Genomic DNA, 15,519 nt, shown 5'->3' on the forward strand with positions numbered 1-15,519 from the left:
AGGTCTGAAACAAGAGATGGGATGTCAGGGAGGTGGGATCAGTATCATCTAAAAGGGGTGATATTGGGGATGGGAGGAGCTGTGGACCACTTCTACCCTGTCCATACCTAGGGGCTGAGAGATGTGTACCCTCTGTATCTTGATTATGTCTGATGGGCAGCTGTGTTGAGTGCTAAAGTTTCCCAATCACTCCCATCTCCCATCTGGGGTGCCATGGATCATTAACCAGAATATAAAAGACCCCCCCCCAATTCTGCATAAAAGGTAAAATGCCTTCCTGAATATGCGTGATGTCTCTGACAGGCCCATTAAGGGCATCCTCCATACGTCTCTGGCCAACATCAACAGCAGTCACCAGTTTGATCATAGAGAAAGCAAGGGACGTAGGGGCAGGTGTTGTAGAAACTCATTCGAGTCTTACAGGACATAGGTATCTCCTTTTGGTAACCTGCTGGTGGGCAGTCTTCTGACATCACCACATGAATGGTCTGATTAAACGACTGGGTAGAGGTTTTCTGGATCTCAAATCTCCATTGGTAAAATTCCCGACCTATGGGGTGCAAGCAAGAGGAAGCAGAAGGAAAAGAGGTCAGGCTCAGGGCTCATGTAGAAGGCCTCGTTCTTCTGAGACTGGAGGCAGGCTGGTCAGGCTCGTATCTTCTGAAACCTAAGAGAGCAAGGTCCTGTTGGGGCCGAATGTAAAAAGGGATGTATCTTGTGTCTTGGGATATATTTTGGGATGACGGCATGAAGGACTTGAGATGAAAAAGATGAATCTAGTGAGGGAAAACACTTCGTGGTGGTTGGGGCAATCAGTATGACTCTAAATCGTCTGTCCACTTACAAGAGAGAGGAGGGGGTTGTGATCAGGAGGAGAGAGGAGGACCAAGCCTCTGATGTTGATCAGTTGTATCTGGGCTGCCTTGAACTTGCCCTGCCGAGGACAACCTGGAGGTCCTTGTGCTTGCTAGGAAAGTGCTCTACCCCTGAGCTAAATCCCCAACCCTTTAAAGTTTTAAGTGTTATATAAAATTGTCTCTTTTTTATTTTTGCTAAGTGCATGTGTATGTATCTGCATGAGTCTCTGTGGGTGCCCACAGAGGCCAGAAGTGGGTGCTGGGTCCCTTGGAACTGGAATTACAGGCAGTCATGAGCCGTCTGGGTTCTGAGAACCAACTGGCCCTCTTGTAAAGCATTAAACGCTCTTAACTGCTAAGGCCTATCTCTAACTCAAAATGGTCTCGTTTTAAATGCTAGCAATAGTCTGGTTCTCAGCAAATGAGGAACGTGCTACCCAGTCTGATGACATGAATTCAATTCTCTGAATCCACAAAGAGGAAAGAAAGAAATGAATTCCTAAACTGTCCTATGACCTGCTTGCGTGCACATCCCTGACCCTGGGGATTTCCAGAAAGCCTAGGTGACAGGAGACACTTCCTCCAAGGGAGTCTCCTTTTCTCTACTTCTTAGTCTGCAGTGGACACTGGGACAAAACACCTCAGAGCGGGGCCTGAAATTACAAACAGCTTTCATGGTTCTAGGCACTGAAGTGCAAGGTACGGATGTGCGAGGGCTGGGTTCTCCTCATGATCAACCCCATTCTCTCATGCTGTACCTACCAGCAACCCTTTGAAATGTGCCTTGTGGCTAGCTACAGTGCAGACAGCACAAGACCCAAGCTGCGTCATGTTGAAATGACTCCTAGGGGTATTCTTAGTCCTCTTTGCCGTCACGTCCACAGGTCTTATGCAAACTTTTACCCTTCTGGGTAAGACCGATCCGTGTGACTGGGCCAGTGGGTGCTACAGGTAGAAGCCAGGTCCCTCGGGCTAGCACAACACAATCCGTTGAAAACTTACTTTGGTGGTAATTAACTCAATCCTGAGTTCCCAATAAGACACAACTCAGTATCCTTGAGGAACAGAGTAAGCTAAATACAGATCAGATGTGACGGCATCGAAACTCTTGGTAAAGTTTATAAAGGTGGACTCTGACGATTGATGGAGAGAAACAGGCTTACAATAAGGGTCTGGGGAAGACCTGGAGCTGGAAAAGGCTCCAGTCACACATATAGAGCAAAGGTCGCCATTTCCAGCTGCAGCCTTCTGGGGGCATTGCCGGTTATGCGTTTCTTCCCTCGAAGGAACATCCGGTGTTTTTTTTTTTTTTTTTTTTAACGTTCCCAGAGCTACATCCTCAGCCTGCCTTTCGGGTTCTAGGAAGCATTGTGAGGTTGTGACCACAGACTCCTCCCAGTGTGCTTCTATTCTCCTAACAACAGTCCTTGTTGTTGTTGTTGTTGTTTTTGAGAGAGAAAGAGTCTCATATAGCCTAGGTTGTTCTCAAACCACCACATCGGTGAATCTGACCTTACACTACTGATGTCACTGCCTCCCCTTCCCAAGTGTGAGAATACTGTGCATGCCTCCACCCAGGGACATGCCTCCTCCATGGAGCTCAGGTTAGCCTTAAACTCGAGGTCTGTAGCCATCCTTGAGGAATGTAGACATTCTGAAGAGACCCTGATGCCCCCTGGCTATCAGCCTGTGGAACAATGGTCCCCAAGGAACTGGAGTTTCCCAGGAAGTCTCCTGCTAAGAGAAGGAAAGCTGGAGCCTAGTGGCAGTCAGAGTATCAGCTCTCTCCCGGGAAGAGGCCTCCCAGCATTCTCCTAAGTTGTCAGACCACCTTGCAGCCAGACTACAGCAGAGGCAATGATGGGCTGGCAGGACACCTTGCCTGGGATTGCTTAGCTGTGCACACCTTGTCCTTAAACCTACGCTTCATGCTGCTCACCTCAAGATCATCTTGGGGTGTTACTGGGGCTGTTCCTCTTGTCGTCCTAAGGTAGCCACAGCAAATGAATCTTTCTCTGCTTTTCACTATTCTTCCTTTCCTTAGAAAAAAAGGAAGGAAGGAAGGAAGGAAGGAAGGAGGGAGGGAGGGAGGGAGGGAGGGAGGGAGGAAGTAGGGCAGTGGTGGTGCACACCTTTAATCCCAGCACTAGCAGGGCAGAGGCAGGCAGAATTAGGCAGATCTCTGTAAATTCAAGGCCAGCCTGGTCTACACAGTGGGTTCCAGACCACACGGGGCTACACAGAAATCCTGTCGGAGCAGCAATAACAACAGCCAACAGAAAGGAGCTTTGTGATACACCCCCGTAATCCCAGAATTCCAGAGGAAGCTGCCACAGGAGGCTCACTGAAGATTCTAGGCCAGTCTCTGCTCCCCTCTGCCCTGTCCTCCCTGGCTCAACAGAAAAGCTCAAACAAAATAAGATAGTAGAGGTGGGATGTTGTTAGCGTCTGAGGGAACATGCACCTCCAGTTACGAACGTCGATGTTAACACGCTTTCAAAGTGCGGCACCATTTCGTTTAAGCTAAAACTTTTTAAAGAGAGCTGTTTCCACTCCTATGTGCCATTTGGGGCCCGAGACATGGCTCACTACTTAAGTGCCCTTGCTGTCCTTCCAGAGGTCCTGGGTTCCATTCCTCATGTACGGAGGAGTGCAGCCGTACCAAACAAAACAAAACAAAACAAAAACAACAAACAAACAAAATAAACAAAAACAAACAAAAAAAAAGTCCTCCATCTTTCTTTCTGGAATGACCACCTTAAACGGAGCATGCTCAGCAAAGTGCCTGCCCTTGTGACTCTGATTATTTAGGCTCTCTGAGTAATATCCCCACGCTTTTGTTCCCAGAGAGCCTTGCGTGGGAATTAACTTGCCTCGCCCGCTGCTGTAGGCAATATATCTTTCTCCACTCTTTTATTTTCTAAGACAGGGTCTCACTCTGTAGCTTTGTCTGTCCTGGAACTCACTCTGTAGACCAGGCTGGCCTCAAACTCACAGAGATCCACCTACCTCTGCCTCCTAAGTGCTGAGATCAAAAGGTACTCGATACCACTGCCCATCCCCCTTTCTCTACCTTCATTTCTCCCTGTGTTCACTCTCATTCTCTGCACCAAAATATGATCCTGTCACATTTGGTTACAGTGTAGTGTAGGTCAGTGGGGGCATGTGCCAGGTCCTGGGTTTCACCCCCTTCATCCCCCTTCCAAAACAAGTAACGACAACGACGACGATGACAACAACAGCAACAACGTACAGAAGGCTGGGCATGGGGGAGCATTCTTGTGATCCCAGCATTTGGAGGGAAGGTAGAGGAGCAGGAATCAAGGGTAGCTTTGCCTACATAGTGAGTTCAAGGCCAGTCTGTGGGACAGAGTGTGGCAGTTTGACTTGTGCACTGTCAACAACAAACTCACACACATATGCACACAAGCACACACACTCACCTCCCCAAACATATAAACCCACATGCAAAACTCACAAACGTCTCTTACTCTCTTCACTTAGACGCATACACACACACAGAAGACCATGGCGACAAGCCCAAGCACACAATGGACATAGACACAACTTCCCTGCCCAAAGAAAAACCCATGCAGACACAAGGCAAGAGGATCTGTGGCAGGTCCTCCTGGCTTCGGAGGCTGCCAGCAGCCTCTTGGCTTGCTTATCCTCAGAGACTTGGGTGACTGGCTAACGAGAAGTGAAACCTCCCTGACAGGAAGTGAAACAGCTCATGGGTTTTTCTGGTACATCTGACATGGCTGTTGGGACACTAAGCAAACAGCCCTAGTTTCTGGGGCTGCCCTGTCTAACGGCCAAGGGCTGCTGTTTGAGTGGAGCCCAGCTGTGCTTAAGATTGATTTCCTTGGGTTTCTGCCCAGGGGGCAGGTGGGAGGCCCAGTGGGAGAAAGAGGTCCACAGGAATCCCTCATAGCCACAGATGTGCCCAGCACCAAAACCACCACCTTTCTTCTTAGTCTGTAAAGTGCTGTCCAAAGTGTAAAGAGGGCCCCATGTGCCCTCGTTACAGAGGAAGGAGAAGTCACGGCCACAGTAAGAAGTATCCACAGAAGTTTACCTCACAGCTGACCAGTCTAGTTTTGATAACCTTTGTCATGCTTGGAAAAGTCCCCAGGTGCTAGGACACAAATGCTTCCTGAATGGGTCTTGGTGATTTCTTAATCGAGGTGGCCCGTGTTCTGTGTTTCTAGTGAGAAAGAGACAGGAGCTTGGACCATCGAGTGGGGAGGTAGGGTGGGAACATGAGGTCACGGCCCTCCTGCTCTTCAGAGTTCAGTTTACAGGCTAATACTGTAGTCTTGTCAAGACACATAGGGGTGTAATGAAGTAGAAGGTGTTCTTCAAAAGTCTCGATGTTTAGTGGGCCCCGGTGACTTCCATGTGCTGTAATCCCTTCACTAGGAAAGCTGAGGCAGGGGTATCACTGTAAGTTTGAGGCCAACCTGTCTACACAGTGAGAGCCAGTCTCAAAGAAACAAACATTAAAAAAAACAAAAACAAAAACAAAAATCTCAACTCCTGGGTTGGGGTCTGGCTAGGATAGGACATCAGTCTAGCATGTGCCTCTGAGTTTATATCCAGCACCACAAATGGATTAATGAGTGGATAAGTAAATAAAAGACTGGTGGGTGATAGCCCTGTGATAACTATAAGGCTAAATTCTTCTTAAAATTCCCTCTTCCCATCCACTGTAACAGAATAATTGAATACTGGCGGCGGAAAGGATTTGGGAGGCCCTGTAGACTAATGGTTTTGCAACTTTCTACTTTTGTTCCAATTTTTTTTTTTTTTTTTTTTTTTTTTTTTTCGGAGCTGGGGACCGAACCCAGGGCCTTGCGCTTCCTAGGCAAGCGCTCTAACCACTGAGCTAAATCCCCAACCCTTTTGTTCCAATTTTATTCCATGACCTCATTTACCTAAGACTTATCTCGACAAGATTTGAATTAACTTCTTTTGTTTAAAATTCAGCAAAAACCAAAGGAGCCATGGCTAAAACACACTTTAAACCAACCTCTCACTGGGAATGGTGGTACAAGTCTTTAATCCTAGCACTTGGGAAGCAGAGGGTGTCTGTGAGCTCAAGGCCAACATGGTCTACACAGAGAGACACAGGATAGATGGGGATCTAAAGAGAGGTCCTGTCTCAAAAACAAAACAAACAAACAAACAAAAACTCCCACTCTAGGTTAGGATGTATAGTTCAGGGGCAGAACATACCCTTTTTTTTTTCTTTTTCTTTTCTTCAGAGCTGGGGACCAAACCCAGGGCCTTGCACTTGCTAGGCAAGTGCTCTACCACTGAGCTAAATCCCTAACCCCCAGAACATACCTTTTAATACAAATGAGAGCCTATCTTTAATTTCCATACTGAGTACAAACATGCACTGTACGAATATGTGATTTTTTTTTATTTTAGGTTTTGATCGATTGTTGTTGTTTTAGTGTAACAAAGGGGTCTTGCTGTACTATCCTACCTTGTATTTGCTAAGCCATGCAGCCTGCCTCAGCCTTCCGATAGCTGGAATTATAGGCCTGTGCCAGTAGATCTGGCTCACATTTTAAAACTGTGAATCTGGGCTGGAATTGTATGTAATGGTGCTGTATATCATACAGCAAGCTCCGGAGTCCATCTCCAGCACTGCGGAAATCTCAAAGGAAACTCAACGACTTATATGTTAAAATGATTCCCATTCATTTGCGGATTGCCTGAAATCATATAGCGTATCCTGATGCGTCATATGTGGTGAATGCAGTCCCGTCAAGTTACCCTTTGCATGGGGGCGCATACTAGGCACGAGCTCAGTGGTTCTGAAGTACAACCCTGGCCTTAGAAGACATTAAAAAAAATAGAGATCTGGTTTTATTTACTATAGAAAACCAACAACAAACAACAAATAAACAAACTCCCCAGCGATGATTGGGTGCCTAGAAACATAAAAACAATAGTTTAGAAAATTATGCCCAATAACTTGGTATCCTACAGGGTTGGACTTTTTCATATATTTTTGTTTTGTTTTGTTTTGTTTTGTTTTGTTTTGTTTTGTTTTGTAGAGACCGAGTCTCTCTACATAGCCATAGCCCTGGCTGTCTGGGAACTCCCCATGGAGACCAGGCTCATGCCTGCCGTCTGCCTCCCTGAGTGCTGGGATTAAAGGTGTGAGTCACATATCCAGTTCGTATTTTTATTTTTTGAAAGCTCCTCTTCTCTCTGGGGAGAGTGATGTGTGCATACATGTATACATGTATGTATGTGTATGTGTACATGCGTGTGCGTGTGTATATGCATATGTGTGTGTGCATGTGTGTGTTTTGCTGGGCATTTTTCCACGGCAGGCAAGTGTTCTGCAGCCACCTCTCTTCCTTTTTGATGACGTCCTGTTTCTTTTTGTTAGACCCATTATTTTCTTTTTCTAGATGCTGATTATAATTTTTCTGAAATTTTCTTTCATTTCTTTCATTATCTCCACATTCTCATCATGGTGGGAAGCATGTCCAGGCAAACACAGTACTAGAAAAGCCACACAGTTCTACACGATCTGAAGGAAGTCAAGGAGGAGATTCTCCTTCAGCGATGCCAGGAGAAGGGTCACACTGGCCAGACTTAAGCGCGCGCGCACACACACACACACACACACACACACACACACACACACACACACACACACACATTTATATATATATGAATGAGACCTCATAGCCCTGTCTCCACAGTGACACACTTCCTCTAACAAAGTCACACCTCCTCCAATAAGGCCACACTTGCTAATAGTGCCGAGCATGTTCAAACCACCATAGCTGGCCTAATGGCCTAGACTTGTAATCTTAGCTACTGAGGATGCCAAGTCAGTAGGAGTGCAAGTTCAGCACGGCCTTGGCAATTTAATGGAGAACTTGTCTAAAAAACGGCTGGGGAGATGGCTCAGTGGTTAAGAGCACTGGATCTGCTGGCAGAAGACCTGAGTTGGAGTCTTAGTACCACCATGGCTCATAACCATCTGTCACTACAGTTCCAGGGGATCCCATGCCCTGTGCCAGCGTCTGAGGGAACTGCATGAGCATGGTGCACATACACACATGCAGAGAAAACATACATGTTAAATAAATAAATAAGGGCTGGAGAGATGACTCAGCGGTTAAGAGCACTGACTGCTCTTCCAGAGGTCCTGAGTTCAATTCCCAGCAACCACATGGTGGCTCACAACCCTCTGTAATGGGATCTGATGCCCTCTTCTGGTGTGTCTGAAGACAGCTACAGTGTACTTATATACATAAAATAAATGAATAAATCTTAAAAAGAAGATGTTGCCTCAAATGGTAACATTTAGATAAATAAATTAGTAAGATAGAATTGCAGAAGATATTACTTAAAATTTTTATCCAAAATGGGAGGACGCTTAGGCTCAAAAATTGAGCGCTCATACAGAATTCATGCACAAGTTCAAATCCTTATACTGAGAACGAGAGCACTGTAAAGAGACCAAAGGGTAGCCTTTATCTGGGAGACACCTACAATCATACCTTTACTTGGAGGTCTTTTCTCTAGAGTCTCTGAGAAGAACTCTTCCATGGTATGCCAACTGGTGATCGGAGAATAGACAGGGAAAAGAAAATCAGGACTCAACTTTAGTTACTTTTCCTGCTCCTGTCACCGAATATTCTGACAGAAGTAACCTGAAGGGGAAGGGTTTGTTTCGGCCCCAGTCTGAGGGTGCAGCCCAGTTCAGTGAATCTGATCAAAGCAATAGCTCACAAGGGTCTCTGCAGGCGTTTCTCCCAGATGATCGAAGATCCTGCCAAGTCAGCCTTCGGCGATAATCATAGCTCTGCTAGGGGTGGACGCCATGTGCTCGCCGACCAATCCTTATCTGTGGACTTTAACGTACTCCCTTTCCATCTCAGCCCTTGAGTCTCCATGGGAGCAGTTTCTCTCCTGGGCATCCGCATGATGGTGAATGGTGGGTGATCAATCCATCCTGCCAGCCAGCTCGGGTCTCACTGTTAGGCCCTATAACTGTACTGGCTGGAAGGAGCCTCCCTTGAGGAAATGGCTTCATGAGACTTAGCTGTGGGGCATTTTCTCAATTAGTGATCAAGTGGGGAGGACCCATTGTGGGTGGTGCCATCCCTGGGTTGGTAGTCCTGGGTTCTGTGAGAAAGCAAGCTGAGCAAGCCAGGGGAAGCAAGCCAGTAACATCCCTCCATGGCCTCTGCATCGGCTCCTGCTTCCTCACCTGCTTGAGTTCCAGTCCTGACTTCCTTTGGTGATGAACAGCAATGTGGAAGTGTAAGCTGAATGAACCCTTTCCTCCCCAACTTGCTTCTTGGTCATGATGTTTGTGCAGGAATAGAAACCCTAAGACAATAACCCTTCCTCAGCTCCAGCAGACATCATCTCATAGTAGGTGAGACGTATCTGTAGTGTAGACAGCAGTCGCTGCTGCTGGTGACCCACAGTCCTAGAAAAGGCCAATAGGAACATCGTGCCTATTAAAAAACCAAGATCACTGTTGCCAGGGAGACTCATTAGTCCCCACCCAGGCCCCCTTCCTTCAAGCCTAGTATTTCAGGGTCTACCTAGGTAGCTCTGGTTAGAGTAGAACTATGGCAACCATGCTGGCCTCAAGCTTGTGGTGATCCTCCTGCCTCAGCCACCTGAGTGTTAGTGAAATAAACCCTTTCCTCCCCAAATTGCTTTAGGTCATGGTGTTTCATCATGACAACAGCACCCTAATTAAGACAATATTATTAGTTTTTGTTTCTTTCACTCTATGTAGCCCTGGCTGTCCTGGAACTTGCTATTGTAAACCAGGCTACCCTGGTTATGAAGTTCTGCAGGCCTCTGCCTTCCTGGTAGGATAAAGGATGTGTGCCAGGTTCCTTTTAAATTTGAGACAGGATTTCTAGTAAGTTCCCCAGGGTGGCCTTGAACTTTCTCTGCCTGCCTCAGTATCCCCAGTAGCTGGTATTTCATGTTTTTACCACCATATCCAACCTTTCTTTTTTGTTTTTGTTTTCTTGAGACAGGGTTTCTCTGCAGAGCCCTGGCTGTCCCTGGAACTTACTCTGTAGACCAGGCTGACCTTGAACTCAGAGATTCATCTGTCTGCATCCTAAGTGCTGGGACTAAAGGCATGTGCCAACACAGCTAGACCTCTAATCCTTCTTTTAACTTCACTTATCTACTGATTTACTTGAGGCAGTCTCCTTTTTGTTGTTTATTTATTTGATTTTTTTGTTTAATCATTTTTTGAGACCAGGTCTCGCCATGTAACCATGGTTGTCTTGGAACTCACTATGGAGCCTAGGCTGACCTTGTAGTAGCCTAGGCCTCTTTGTAACTCTGGCTGGCTTGGAACTTCTTAGGTAGACCAGGCTAGCCTTGAACTCACAGCAATTATTTTGCTTTTTCCTCCTAAGTTCTGGGATCCCAGGCCTGTACCTCCCTGTTGGGCCTTTTAACTTATTTGTGTCAGGTGCTGTGTCACAGCCAGAGAAGATTGGCAAGTTTACTGACAAGTCAGGACAAAACATTGCGATCCAGGCATGGACACACACACACACACACACACACACACACACACACACACACACACACACACACACACACACGGGAGGCAGTCAGGATGTCGAGGTTATACTTCGCTACATTGTAAGTTTGAGGCAAGTATGGGCTGCATGAGATGCTGACTCAGCAGAAGCACTGAGCCCTGAACCACTGTGACCCAGGGCCTGAAAACTCGATTATTCCTTTGTAACTGCCTCACGACCCTTTCTCCTGGGCCTCCCCGCAGGAAAATGCCAGCGTGTGCATCTGCTGTTATCCATTTCTATCAGAGTTAATTAGACAGACAAGGGCCCTTTGTTCTGATTAGCCAATCTTGTCAGACTGTGAAATCGAGCTCCCACCTATGGGATGGGACACAGCTACCAACTACTTCAGAGATGAAAGATGTCTTCACCATTTTGGTGCCGGCGTTTGCTAGCCAGGTTTGGGTTCTTCATGTTGAAAACGAACTTGCTCCTTGGAACCACTTTTGTCTCTGTGCCTTGTGTGACACCAAGATTATTCATTTCCAACGCATGCGATGGAGCGCCCTGAAGCGGAACAGCTGTCTCCATGAAGGTCACATAATTATAATCCCATGTATCTAAATGGCCACGTGCTGGGCTGGGGATGTGTGGCTCAGTCTAGTACCTGGGTGCCATTCCCAGTACCCCAAGTAAATCAATTAAGTTTTAAAATAAGTGCTTACAACTTACAAGGAGTCTTTTTTTTTTTTTTTTTTTTTTTTTTTTTTTTGGTTCTTTTTTTTTTTTTTGAACTGGGGGACGAACCCAGGGCCTTCTTCCTATAGCTCTTGAGCTAAATCCCCAAAGGAGTCTTATTTTTAAAACCTATATCTGTTTTATTTGTGGGGATTGGGAGGGTCAGTCTGTCCGTCAGAGGGCAGGTCAGCTCTTACCTTTTGACCATGCATACTGGTTTCAGGGAATGAATTCAAGATGTCAGCCTTGGCAGCAAGTGTCTGTCTTTATGTCAGTTCACTGGTTCTACTCTCTACTCTCCTTTATTTTTGCTTTGTCTCTTTTCTTTTCAGACAGGGTCTCACTGAGTAGCCTGAGCTAGCCTGGAATTTGCTATGCAGACCCTGAAATCATAGAAATCTGTCTACTTCTGTCTCCTGCTACTGTGATTAAAAGCCTGTGCTGCCTTGCCCACCATGTCCTCGTGTCCCCTCCTTTCTTTTTCTTCTCGGTTTTTGAGACAGGGTTTCTCTCTGTGTAGCCCTGGCTGTTCTGGAACTCACTCTCTAATAAACCAGGCTGGCCTTGAACTCACAGAGATCCACCCGCCTCTGCCTCTCAAGTGCTGAGATGAAAGGCATGTGCCACCACCACCCAGCCCCTTTTAAAATGTTATAATGAGATTAAAATAAAAAAACTGGAGGCCCAGCCCAAGAAATAGTGCTTCTCACTGAAGTGGAAACTTTGTTTGGAAAGTTAGTTGGATGGTGTTTTGCTGGGGCAAACACGTGAAGGAACGTTTCACTGAGGCAGACACAGGACAGAGGATGCTCTGCTAAAGTAAGCACGTGAAAGGATGCATGAGAAAAGAGTCTTTGCTAGGGACACACGTGTATTGGTTCTCATTCCAGTGCGTAGTTGACCTGCATTTGTTGGGACTCCATAGAGGGAAATACACCAAAAAACTTCTGTGGTGTGCTGCAGTTTCTTGCCGCTTCTGCAGACTTGGGCTGGTTGGCAGAGTGATGTCAGCTGGGACAGATGCCTGTGCTGAGGCACACGGAGTATACGCAATGTTTGGAGGGTATAAATAGGACTCCATGGACAGTGACAGAGGCTGAGCCATGCTTGCTCACAGAGCTAGCTGTGCAACGCTTGCTGGCCTCATATCTTCTCTGATCTTCAGTTCCCTGAGAGAGGCACAGCTGAAAACTTCCCCTGGCATTTCTACTGACCCTGGTTCCTCCTGCTGCCTCAAGCCGAGGCCTGACTGTCTCTGCTCGGTCTTGTCACCACTGCTGACTGGTGTTTGCTATCCTGACTCTACCAAGCAGAACTGCTGGTGCATCTGTGAAGTGTCTGTGAGGTGATTGCACTGTCACTGCTGACCTGGGAACCGAACTGCTCATTTCCAGGCAACACGGGTGGGAGTCTCTCCAAAGAACCTTTCTAAACAGATCCACTCCCCCACCCCTATATCCTATCTTTCTCTCCTATCTCTGGTGGGTGGTGGGCTAAAAGGGAGGATAAAGCATTTGAGAACCATCATTAGAAACAGGTTTGGAAATAAAATTTCAGCCCATATTCAGGGGAGATGGTTCCACTCATCCGCCATAGATAACCACTAAAACTCCACCCACAGGCCAACCCCAGCTAGACAACTTCTCCCTAGGGATGTTGCCAGTTGATTCTAGGTCCTGTCAAGCTGAAACTAACTAGCATCCCCTTCTCCTGTACCCCACCCAGATCTTCCAGTTATCTTGGCTCAGATCCCAAGGACTCACGCTCCTTGAGGAATCTTCCTGCCGTGATTTGGACCCGCGGCTGAGGCAGCTCCTCTGAGGTGGCCAGCTCATGCTTTTCTATCTTCTCCTCTGCCTTCCCAGGGGGACCTCCCTGTGATTACTTGGAAGGGTCCATCCCAGTACATCCTACTTCCCTCTGTCCTTGGGCCCTCCTGATGACCTGCTTCCTACCTGGAAGTCAAGGAGCCCTCCATGCTCCATGCACCCTCCACTTTTCTCTCAGCACAGCCAACCTCCACCCCACTCTTCTACTTCGCTGGTCTTACTGACCTGGGCCAGAGGCAGCCATTCCCCAATTGAGATGACCACAGGATCCTGTCTACAACTCAGGTTTTTACAACCCTGGGCACTTTTAGGGGCTCACTTGATCTATGTGCTGCCTGTCTCACTTCCTAGGAAGTTCCCTCAGACATCCACTACTCCCTACTTCCTGCCCCTCAAGCCCCATAGATGTGTCCATCTTGCCCATTATAGAAACAGAGAGCAAGTCCCCCAGTTCCTCCAACATCCGCGTCCATTCCTGTGCTTTCCTGGGAAAATCTCCTCAAGGTCATTCTCACTCCCCACGTGCTGGCGTGACCATGACCTCTTCTTTTCCCACACTATCACGCCATCTCTTTATCTTCTCTCTCTTTTTTTCTTTTTTTCGGAGGTGGGACCGAACCCAGGGCTTTGCGGTTGCTAGGCAAGCGCTCTACCACTCTTTATCTTCTCAAGCTTTCCTCTTGTTATTTATTATATCATTTCTTTGCTCTGGAAGATTAAATCCAAGGCTTTAAGCATGCTAAGCCACGTGTTCATCTTAACACTGGCCTTTAAAATTACCTGTCCCTTCTTGGGATCAGGAGCCGGTGTGTTTAATTAGACCCCTCCTTAATCATGCCAGGAGGCAGAGGGGTTCTTCTCAAAGCTTTAGTTTACTCTGAATAACTTAGAACGGTTTAGGGTTTCCACCTACTTCTTCGTAGTCCTACCAGCACATGGGAATGGACGTGTTCTCTGCCCAATCTCCAAAGGGTCAACCATGCTCCCATTTTGAGTCCTTAGGGAGCACTGCCTGTCACCCTGTTACTGGTGGCCATGGCCTGGGCCAGGTAGGTCCAGGTTCTTGGTCTCTCATCAAGGAACTGAAACAAAGGCTCACAGATTTGAAAAATGGCAAGAAAACTTTATTCAAAATCGAGTAATAGTACAGACTGGAAATATTGAGCCAGGCAGTGGTGGTGATGCACACCTTTGATCCCTGCAGTTGGGAGGCAGAGGCAGGTGGATCTCTAAGTTGAGGCCAGATCAGACTACAGATGAAATTCCAGGACAGCCATGTATACACAAAGAAACTGTCTCAAAAGACCAAAAGCAAAACAAAAACTGAAATATGCTGTCAAGAGTTAACGGTGGGTCACCAGAGTGAGCCAGCATTCAAGGGACTCCCTGACTGTGGTTGTGGCTTCTCTTGGAGGGTGGGGAGTGGGGCTTGGTTACTAGCACTTCAGTGTGTGTGATTTTCTATTTTGATTGACAGTTGTGAAGTCATACAATCTTTTCACTGCTGAGATGATCCCTTCCCAAGATGCATTTTATTCTAATCATCTGCATGTTCAGTTATGCATAATCATAAGATGGTAAATGGGAAGTTTCCCCTAAAAGTCAATTCAGAGGATGCACTTTGTCTTACTGTGCACGTATCCCTAATGGTTCGGGCTATATCTGCCCATGGCCCATTGTTCCTAGAAATGTTCCAGGATGTGTTTGAATAGAAATGGGACATTATTTAGGGTTGCTAAGAGGAGTAACTTATTTCCATTGTTTAAAGCAGGTACACAGTTCAGCTTGATGCAGATGGGGGCCCTGGGTTGCCAACAGGTTGCTAAGTGCATTGTTAGGAGTTGGTATGTGTAGAGCCAAGGATAGCCTCAGGTTGCTAAGATATTCCCTATGTTTGCTGGCATCAGACCCAGTGGGAAAAGCTTCCCTGTTGGAATTCATTCAGCTCATGTGACAAGCTGTGCAACATACAATGTTCATTCCCAAAGATTCTGGTCTCCTCTAGTCTGTCTGCCTCTTTGACCCAGGAAAAGGCTGATTTTTTTTTTTTTTAAATCAGCATTATGTCTTTCCGGGTTAGAGCAAGTACCTCAGTTAAGGTATGAAATGCCTCAATCCTCATCAGGACCATGTGAAAACATGGCGGTTCTTCTCTTAGCTGTATTAGATCTTTTTAGGGAGAAAGAAACCAAAGTTTAGATGGGGCCAGATTCTCCATCTCCTGCAGAGGGAGAGAAGAGCCTGGAGTGCATTTGGTTTGGGGTCAGGTAGAGGAATAAGCAAGCAGGGAGGCACTTGGATAAGGAGAATGGGGTTTTACAGGGGAAGCTGGCAGAAGGACTTCTGCCCTTTTTCTATAGGAGAGCTCTGGTTCTCCATAGCTGGGGGTTACTTTTGTTGACCACTACAGCTGGTAGAGCTGTGTCAACTTTTTACTCTGAGGAAGTTTGGGGTCATCCCACAAGGGAAAAGGCCTGTCCTTAGCTGCCTTGGGCCTCTGACAGAGCAGATCTACCCTGGATAGTATCAGAGTTAATACTTCCTTTG

Source organism: Rattus rattus, chromosome 6, assembly GCF_011064425.1.
Source record: "Rattus rattus isolate New Zealand chromosome 6, Rrattus_CSIRO_v1, whole genome shotgun sequence".
Taxonomy (NCBI): domain Eukaryota; kingdom Metazoa; phylum Chordata; class Mammalia; order Rodentia; family Muridae; genus Rattus; species Rattus rattus.